Consider the following 10,347-nt stretch of genomic DNA (forward strand, 5'->3'; position numbering starts at 1 on the left):
GAGTGACACTGGTTAACAAAATTATATGAATGTCAAGTGCACAATTCTATAACACAGCATCTGCACACTGTATTGTGTGTTCACCACCCTAAGTCAAGTCTAATCCATCAATATTTGTCACCTCTATATTTCCTGATAACTATGCAAGGTTTTGTACACAGGAGCATGTTTGACTGGTAAGGCTGAGTGGAGAACAAAAGCATTATTGCCAGAAATGCCAGGCTAGAACCATTTTCTTAGACATGCAGAACAGCTTAAAATATTGTCATGGGACCAGGGAATTTTATGCTCGCATGAATTCACAGATTTTCAGTCAAAATATTTTTTCAGGATTTACTGTTGATACCGTCACTGCACATGGGTTCCCAAGTGTTAGGCTGTGGATTATCTCTCTCTACAGTGAACTGCTTCTGTCCCTGCAACGGAAACCCAGGTCTCCAGTCTTCGTTCCAGCTTCAGAACAGTGGTGAAAGGAATTGGTGATGTTGATAAGATACCACTCTGTATTGGTTTTGCACTGTTAATAGCTGAATACTTTAACAAGTTTATCAGTCCCACTTGCCTAACAAATGTGTTAAAAACCAGAACTGTGGTTCCAAGGTCCACAATGTAAATAGGGCAAGTACTGTTGGCTCTAATATTTTCCTTCTTAGAATAAACCAGAGTTCAAAGAAGCTACAGAATTAAGAGGTGCGCTTTTCACATGTAATTCAGTTCAACAAACATTTCGTGTTAAAATTCCTTTAACTTCCTTCTTGATACAGTGAGTCCTTTATAGAGGAGAGAGTGTGGGCCCAAACACTGAAATTTCCCCAGTTGAAATTTTCAGAGGATCCATGGGGCTGGAGGGTTGGGGAAATCTCAGCTCTGATTCTAAGGTTTTCCTCCCTATACCGACTTTTCTTCAGACTAGCTCTGAACATCAAAGAAGAGTATTGTAAAATAAAGAAAATACTGGAGCCCTAACCGGTTTGGCTCAGTGGATAGAGCGTCGGCCTGTGGACTGAGGGGTCCCAGGTTCGATTCCGGTCAAGGGCATGTACCTTGGTTGCAGGTACATCCCCAGTAGGGGGTGTGCAGGAGGCAGCTCATGGATGTTTCTCTCTCATCGATGTTTCTAACTCTCTATCCCTCTCCCTTCCTCTCTGTAAAAAATCAATAAAATATATTTTTAAAAAAAAAAAAAGAAAGAAAATACTGGATAATATTGAATGTAAAAAAACAACCCACTGGATTCAGAGGTTTTGCCCTCATCCTGGGTGAGGCTACATTACTCCACTGTTCCTAAGGTCTCATCAGTCAGTAGCAATTACCCAGGCTCCATAGTCCACTGTACTGACCAAGTCTGGCTCACATTAGAATGGAGGAAGCAGGAACTCTCACAGGAGGCCAAAACTTTTCGGGAAGTAGACAACATCGGGATGCATATGTGGCTTTCACCAGCGTGTCCACACCCACCCATTGCACATCTCTCCTCAGATACCTCTCCCTGGGGTTGCTTGGCTGGTCGGAGCAAGCCTGCCATTGCGTGGGGAAGACATTTGGAGGAATTTTGAACAGAGTTCATGTCATGGAGCATCAAAGAGCAGGGGCATTCCTTTGGGCAGGTACTATGTAGGAGCTGTGCATCAGTGGCACTCAGGGCAAAGGGACTGGTGCAGGGTATGGCCCCAGGGTCCCCAAAGCCCATCCTGGGAGCCTCTGGGGACCTGTAGAGTCCAGGTTAGGAGCTGCTGCCGTGGCATCTGCCCGCACAGACAGGAAGTCCGTGTGATACAGGCCAGATAAGGTGGAGAGGGGAGCAGAAGGAAGGGAAGGCAGTTCTGTTCCCACCAGAGGGAAGGCTGAAGGGATGATCTGGGGGCCCTGGGACTTCCTGGCAGAGTGGCTTAGGTGACAGGAGGCCTCTTCAGAAACACTCAGGAAGGACATCAGGCCGTGATCCCCAAAAGGCCCAGGTAAAGGTGACTGACTGCTGGCTTCTGTGCACGTCTCATCAACTCCCACACAGGGCTCAGGATTCCTTCTTAAAATCCTATCTAGTAAAGAGGGAATATGCTAATTGACCCTCACACCATCGCAAAGACGGCAGCACCCACAGCCAATAAGGAGGGAATATGCTAATTGACTGTACCGCCCTCAAATATGGCGGCGCCCACAGCCAATAAGGAGGGACTATGCTAATAGTCCACACCCTCAAATATGGCAGTACCCACAACCACAAGATGGCGGCATCCAGTCCCCTCAGCCCCATCAGGGCATCAGGCACGCAGCAAGGCCAGGCCCGCCGGAGTGGACCCAGCCACTCCGTGCGCCTGCCTCCAGAGTCCCCCAGTCCCCTCAGCCCCCCAGCCACCCAGGGCTGGCCTGGGGTTCAAGCAAGCCTCGGATGGCGGCTGCCCAGCCGCCCAGGGCTAGCCCAAGGCACAGGCAAGCCTTGGATGGCAGCTGCCCAGCCACCCAACGCCGTCCAAGGCTCAGGTAACCAGGGCCGGCTGAAGCTTGCACTGCCGGCAGTAGCAGCAGCAGAGGTGTGATGGGGCCTCGCCTTCCCCTGATCGCCCGGTCGCCTCCCACCCCTGAGGGCTCCCGTACTGTGAGAGGGGGCAGGCCGGGCAGAGGGACCCCCCCTCCAGTGCATGAATTTTCATGCACCGGGCCTCTAGTAGTAAAATAAAAGAAAAAATTTTTCAAGTAAAAAAAGGTAAAATAGTAACTTTACAGTGGAGAAAACTGTTGGATATCACCTTAATCTAATAATTAACATCACAAATCATCATCAGTTGACGCATGATGTTACACACTGAGATGCAAACAATACTGTGTAGTACTCCTACAAAAAAAAGTGCATAACTTAATACAGGCCCGGCTGGCATGGCTCAGTGCTTGAGCATTGACCTATGAACCAGGAGATCATGTTTCAATACCCAGTCAGGGCACATGCCTGGGTTTCAGGTTCAATCCCCAGTGGGGGGTTATGCAGGAGGCAGCTGATCAATGATTCTCTCTCATCATTGATGTGTCTGTCTCTCTCTCTCCCTCTCCCTTCCTCTCTGAAATCAATAAAAATATATATTTGTTTAAAGTGCCTAACTCAAGCCTAGCCATAAGGAAACATAGGACAAATTCAACATGAGAGACATCTACAAAATAACTATCCTATAATCTCCAAAATATAAATGTCATGAAAGACCAAGGAATCTCTAAGGGACTATTTCAGATTAAAGGAAATCTAAGAGCAATAACAACTAAATACAGCCTTAATTCAGTTATAGGCCAGAAAAAAATAATGCTATAGAAGACATTATTGGGACAACTAGCAAAAGTGGAATGTGAACTGTGCCAGTCTAACAGATAAATATTAAATTTCTTGAGTTATTAAATTCCCTCTGGTTATGTAAGAGAGGGCCCTTATTCTTTAGAAACAAATACTAAGTACTGAGGTTGGAAGGGGCATGATATCTGAAACTTACTCTCAAACGATTCAAAGGGGAAAAGATTTAAAAAGGGAGAAAGACCTTTTCCAACTTGGGCCCAGCATAATGGCTCCTGCAAAGAAGGGTGGCGAGAAGAAGGGCCGTTCTGCCATCAACGAGGTAGTGACCAGAGAATACACCATCGACGTTCACAAGCACATTCATGAAGCAGGTTTCAAGAAGTGTGGCCCCTCAGGCACTCAAAGAGATCCAGAAATTTGCCAGGAAGAAGATGGGAACTCCAGATGTGCGCATAGACACCAGGTTGAACAAAGCTGTCTGGGCCAAAGGAATAGGAATGTCCATAGTGTATCTGGGTGCAGTTGTCCAGAAAACGTAATGAGGATGAAGATTCACTAAACAAGCTCTATGTGTTGGTCACCTATGTACCTTTTACCACTTCGAAAAATCGACTGTTAATGTGGATGAGAACTAACTGCTGATTGTCAAATAAAGTTATAAAACTGCAAGAAAGAGTCCTGGCCAGTGCGGCTCGGTTGGAATGTGTAGGAGGCAGCCCATCAATGATTCCCTCTCATCATTAATGTTTTTATCGCTCTCTCCCTCTCCTTTCCTCTCTGAAATCAATAAAATTATATCTTAAAAATTTTTTAAAGTAAAGGTGAGTTCTACCAACTTTCAAGGAAAAGAGATTTTAAACTCCCCACTTTAATTCTTTGAAATTATTGTAATTAGTATCAAAAGCATACATAGATAAGATAATCAAGGATCTATCACACTCACTCACATACATACAAAAATCATAAACTAAATATTGGCAACCTGAATCTAGCAATTTATGAAAAAGATAATATATTCACTACCAAATTGATTTTATCCTAGGAATTCCAAGTATCTATGTATATAAAACCCTAATATGCAAATAGACCAAACAGCAGAACAACTAAACAACTGAACAACCAACCAACCAAACAACCGGTCACTGACGTGCGCTGACCACCAGGGGGTGTGCGCGGAACATAGCAGGCACCCACAGCAGGCAGCAGAGCGCAGCACATGGTGAGCATCGGCCGCAGTGGGATGGTGGAGCAGGTGAGTGGGGGCACCAGACCAAGGCAGGGTGCCAGTAGCTGTCATCAGGGCGAGCCTCTGGTGTTTATTGAAAATTCTTTGCTCCTGTGCACCATGGTCCCGCTGGGTGCTCACACCTGCTGCCAGCGCCAGCCCCACTCACACCTGCTGCCAGCACCTGGCGCAAGGCCCAATCTCTCGGCACTGTCAGTGGGTGTGAGCAGCAGCTACCGGCCTCAATCGTCCCTCAGTACTTCTCCACTTCGCCCTGCTCCTGAGGGGCAATCGGGGCAGCAGCCGCTACTTGTACCCACTGACAGCGCCGGTCCTGCTCGCACCTGCTGCTGGTGCCAGCAGCAGGTGTAAGTGGGGCCAGCACCATCAGTGCATGGAAGCAGCAGTGGCAGAAGCAGGGCTGCTTGGTGGGGGGCCGCAACAGGAGGGGCCAGGCTGGGGGCAGAGGATGGGCCGAGACCCGCCCCTGTGCCCACCACAGCCTTGCGGCCCACAGTTCCTTTCAAGGTGCACGAATTCGTGCACTGGGCCCCTAGTATTTAACGTTAAAACCCTCAAATCTGTAGCTAGTTATTCAGAAGTGAGGGTGGCCCTGGAAACGCCCTAGCCCAGTGGTTGGCAAACCGTGGCTCGTGAGCCACATGCTACCCTTTACCTCTTTGCACACAATATGCCACAATTGCCTAATCCTCACAGCTTCCAACTACATGGTAACATTTAGTCTAGTCCAGTGGTCGGCAAGCTCAGTCAACAGAGCAGCAAACCGCGGCTCGCAAGCCGCATGTGGCTTGCGAGCCGTGGTTTGCCAACCACTGCCTTACCCTATGGCTGGTGTTTGGAGTGGGGGTCAGTCTGTGGAGCACTGTACTCTTTTTTATTTTTTTTCTATTTTTTTGGAGCACAGTACTCTTAACCTATGAAGTCTGGCCTAACTCTGGGTAGCTAGTGTCAGAAGTCATTGCAGCAATGAACAGATAAACCAAAACCTAATAGTAAATGGTCATATAATAAAAAGAAAGGGAAAAAAAGGGGGAAGGAAGAAAAAAAGATGGTCTGGAATAGTACAGAAGCTAGACTCCTCTAAATGTACCTTGTCTTATGGTGTTAAAAACAAGACAACAGCCCTGGTTGGTTTGGCTCAGTGGTTACAGCGTTGGCCCGAGAACCAAAGGGTCTCAGGTTTGATTCCTGTTCAAAGGAATGTATCTGGGTTGCAGGCTCAATCCCTGACTGCTTGTAGAAGGCAACCAGTCTATATGTCGCTCTTAAATCAATGTTTCTCTCTGTGTGTCTCTCTCCCTCCTTTCCACTCTCTCTAAAAATCAATGGAAAAATATCCTCAGGTGAGGATTAACATAAATAATAATAATAATAACAATAAGGATTTCCCTACTGTTACCACTTCTCAACAACATTAGTTCGAGAACCTAATCAGTATAATAAGAAAAAGAAATAAGAGCTATAATGATTGGAAAGAAAAAAAAAGTTAATTTTCTCAAATGAAATGATTATGTACATAGAAATCTCAAAGGGACAATAAATAATTAGAATAATTCTCAGAATAACTAAGAGTTTAGCAAATGAATAATAAAGAAAACAAAATGGTATTTACCCTCAAAGGGTAGAGAGAGGATTCAATGGGAAAAGGACACAGGTAGCCTTCGAAAGCTCTGGCAATGTCCAATTTTTTATGATGGGTGGTGGAGAAAAGATCATTTATTATTTCACATACCTTATAATATGTGTGTATTTGTGTGATTTTGTTCGTATGAAATATTACATAATAAATAATTAAAAGCAAATAAAATTAATTAAAAATAAAAGCAAGTAAAATTAATGTACTTCCTATTTCTGGAATTTCTAAAGTATAAAACATATAGCCACATCTGTTGGGGATGTCATAGAGATAATTCTTTCTCTGACTGAAAAAATCATAACTTGCTATTGAATGTCATCCGTCATTTTCAAAAGTCCTCTAACAACCATTATATTGCCAGATTGTTGCCATGTGGCAATGTAAACATGGAGTTGCCAAATATGCAGAAATTTGTCAAAGAGCTGGAAATAAAAACATTTTAATGAATGAAACTATTTTGAGACACTGTATGCATCAACCCTGTGAAGGCCACACAAAGGACATCTAGCTGTATAGGCTGTCAGATTATGACCTCTGTTCTATAGAAGCAGCCTTCGACCCTGAGTGAGTAGGTCATTCCCTTTTAGAAGAGGCCAATACACCCCACTACTCCCCATTCTCACATCCTGCTGGCTTCATTCTTCTACATTTCCTGTTGGGCCCAGCAGGTGGTTGAGTTTGTGACCCCTCTGCCAGAATCTGACAAAGAATCTGACTGTATTTCTCTTGATTGACCATCAGAGGGCAGGCATGGAAAAGAAGAGGAGAAAACCACAGCTTCTGCTACCACGGGTGCTTTCCAGGAAAGGAATCCAGGGATTAACCATGAAAATCATTTTACTTGTTTATCTGAATTCAGAAGTATTCTGCGAACATATGGTATGAGGATGGCAATGTTCATATCTTGCTAGAGCTGATCAAAATTCATCATGCTCTATCAACTGTAATTGCCTTGTTCTGGTTAAAGAAAGGACATTCTAACCTGGCTAGAAGTTCCACCTCCTCTCCCTGATACATTCTAACCTGGCTGGGAGTCAACCTTCGAATTCGGTCCATGTTCATTCAAGAATTGCCTATTATCATGGAAAGATTAACAACCTTGTTGCCAAAACAATAGAGTCCCACCCCAGCTTGCATAGCCTCCTTCCCCATGCCTGTAATCCCTCCTTCCCCGTGTAATTTTTGTCTTACCCTATATAAGCAGCTGGTTTATGGGGAGCTGCAGAGTAGATTTTTGTGGATGACCTGCTGTTCTCCCATACTGCCAGCTGTATTGGAATAAACGCTCATATATGATTTAACCCTGTCTCTGCTGAATTGGCTCAGTAGTGACAGGCAGCACAGACCCATTGGTTGTCTGTTTCATGCTGACATGACATGACAAATATACCTTCATAACTACCTGTCTAGCCAGGTTTAAATTTAGAATCCTATGCCTAATATGGCCAGATAGAAGAAGCCATCCCTGGCCATCTATCCCTGGCCACCTCTGCTCTTCTCTTCTCACCCCCAACACACATAAGCCCTAGCCCATGCTTCCAAGCTCCATCACATCCTATGCAAACAACTGCCCCTTGGCCATCCCTTGGGCCCAGGCTTGAGCACATTGATAGTGTTGTCTTGTCACCAGAAAGGGGACCCGGCCTGGAGTGGGTCTGCCTCTGGCCAGCCTGCAGTGTGTGGGTTCTTGATTTGGTGTTGGAAAGATTTCACAACTTGAGTCCAGGAGATTTTGAGAGTATATTTATTAAAGCTGGGGACAGTGAAACAAGGAAGGGCTTAGGATAGAAGAAGCAATGGGAGAGAGACTAGATGGAGCTGTTTGGGCTCACTGAGAAGTCAAAGAAAAGTTCAGGGGGTCAGCCCTGGACGAGCTGCATCTGCCCATTGCTCCCCTGTTGCAAGTCTCATGGGTTCCCCTAGAGTTTAGGAGATGCACACCTGAGAGTGAAGAAGAGGAGGAAGGAAAAGGCACAGGAATGCTCCTTCATTTTGAGGGTTTTTACAGGCTGGGAGTTTAGGGAAGGTCTTGGGGGAAGATCTCAATAGAATATTCATCAGCTTTATGCTGATGACCTAAAATGAGATTTATTCCCTTAACTTCATCCATCCTTGGAAGTGGATGTGTGGTAGGCAGTGAGACAGACATGGGCAGAGAAGGATGATCGGCCAGGTACGAAAGGTCACCAGGGCAGAAAGCCCTGGGTGCCTAGCATGGACAAAACTGAAAAAACAAGGACATCACCCCAAGATAATCATTCCTTCCCTAGCATATCGCTGGTCACGCGGTTAGGTCTCTCCCCTGACCTTCCTCCTGGCATGTTGCTAGTCATGTGGTAGACCTCCTTGGAGGAGGAACAAGGGGCTGAAGAGTGGCCTAATTCAACTCCCATGCAGGCCCTTGCACAACACTCCCTTAAGCATTAACCCCTAGGAATAGGAATAACATCTAGGCCTCAGTTGTGTTCCAGCTCCAGGCCCAGAGGAGCAGTAAAAGCAGACAAGCAATGCCATAGCTGACATCAGGACCAGCTGCATTGACTAAAGACCCCTTGCCCTGGTACCAACCAATCAGTGGAGACCACAATCCTGAAAGGACACACCTGAAAAGCTGATGATTTTTTTTTTTAGATCCTCCCCTAAGACAGCCCCTCAACCCCAAACCTTTAAAAGACCTTAGGATGGAGGCTCCAGCAGCTCTCCCCCTGAGAGCTCTCCTGCCCCTCCTCTCTCTTAGCTTCAAGGGCCCTTGTTTTGCCTCTGTAACATTTCCTGAGCCCATTTCTTCCACAGCTCTTATTCTAGCTCTGTGACTTTCTAAGTAAACTCTCTCTTATGGTTTGAGTCTTAGATCTGAATTCCTTCTTGGCCAGAACTCAAGTACCGAGGTTGCTGAATCAAGGTCTGGTCTGACTTCACCGGTCTAACACCTGGTGTCATTATCACCGCCAACAGATGGAGAAAATGATACTAATTGGATTTTTGCTATCTTGCCCAGTAGGGTGATTTAAGCTATTCACCCTCTGGTTGGGGAGGAGAAGGGGAAACCATTTACTCCAAGTATTCCTGGTTAGGGAAGATAGGATTTTGTGATTTACTAGATGGCTGTAAACTGCATAGCCCTTTAACTGTCTGTCTCAGTTTCCCTATTCCACCTGTCCTGGCTTACTAGCCTGTCTCAGTCTGGACACTGGAGAATGTGCCCAGGAAAGAGGCCACACCAACATAAAAGTGGACTTGAGGGAATTATGCGGTCTGAAGCGTGGATAAAGAGGTTAGTGCATGTGTCTCCATTGCCCTGTGGATTCTTCATCCATTGATGTCAAAGCCAGACCAGGACCAAAGCGAGCCTTTTACAGCACGGGACTCAGGGCAGGGAGCCTTCTCTCCCAGGCCTCAGAGCAATTATTGCACAGAAGTCCCTCCTGCTGTCAGGGTCTCCTGATGATTTTGGTGTTAACGTCCCTACCTACTTGGACAGGGCTCCTAAAATTTCAATCACTCAGGCCGAGTACTGAATACCTGCAATTTACTGGGACTGAGCTTTACGGCAAAGGAATGAAAGTGATAGGGGGGGACTTATAGAGCACCTGAATTAATCTGAAAAATAATCCTATTAATTGTAAATCCTAGGATACATATACTTACGTGAACAGGGGAGGTTAACTTTCTTATATGGGAACAGAGGGTTAAGTTTTTCTGAGTTGCGTTTTTTAGGCCAGTGCACCTGCATACTCCCTTTGATCCCGGGTAAAGTGATTGAGGAGGTGACTCAGCTGCGGACAATGTACCCAGCAAGCAAGCAGAACAGTTAAGCGTGGTCAGGCCGTCCCTACCAGGAGTCAAGACATCATCTCATCGCTTGACAACCAAGAACAATAACTGAATCTGCGGACCCCCAGGGATGCATGTAGCAGCATTCCGTTCCCAGCCTCACCCTCGTCCATTCCTCTTTATAATCCTGTCCCCTGCACCTTGCTTTGAGACAGGATTTGAATGCTTATAAACCCCCAGTCTTCGTGGTTGGCTGGCCTTCTCGATAAAAGCCTTATAAGATTCAACCCTGCCTTCCTTATTGGACATTGCTACAGGCAGCCTGAGCCCACCCAGGGGTTTCCCAGTAACAAAAGGATCCTTCTGCCCTCAATGTCATTACACTAGGTCCTCACTCTTACTTTAGAGCAGGTT

The 10,347-nt window shown here is 45.9% G+C and overlaps 1 pseudogene across 1 annotated transcript; it reads left to right on the forward strand.

Moving 5' to 3' along the window:
• Window positions 1–3,542: 3,542 nt before the first annotated feature.
• On the forward strand, window positions 3,543–3,912 carry LOC307113711 (large ribosomal subunit protein eL31-like; annotated as a pseudogene). The gene has a single exon. The product of its transcript is annotated as a large ribosomal subunit protein eL31-like (transcript).
• Window positions 3,913–10,347: the final 6,435 nt, after the last annotated feature.

The sequence above is a fragment of the Cnephaeus nilssonii genome, assembly GCF_951640355.1.
Source record: "Cnephaeus nilssonii genome assembly, chromosome: 17".
Classification (NCBI taxonomy): domain Eukaryota; kingdom Metazoa; phylum Chordata; class Mammalia; order Chiroptera; family Vespertilionidae; genus Cnephaeus; species Cnephaeus nilssonii.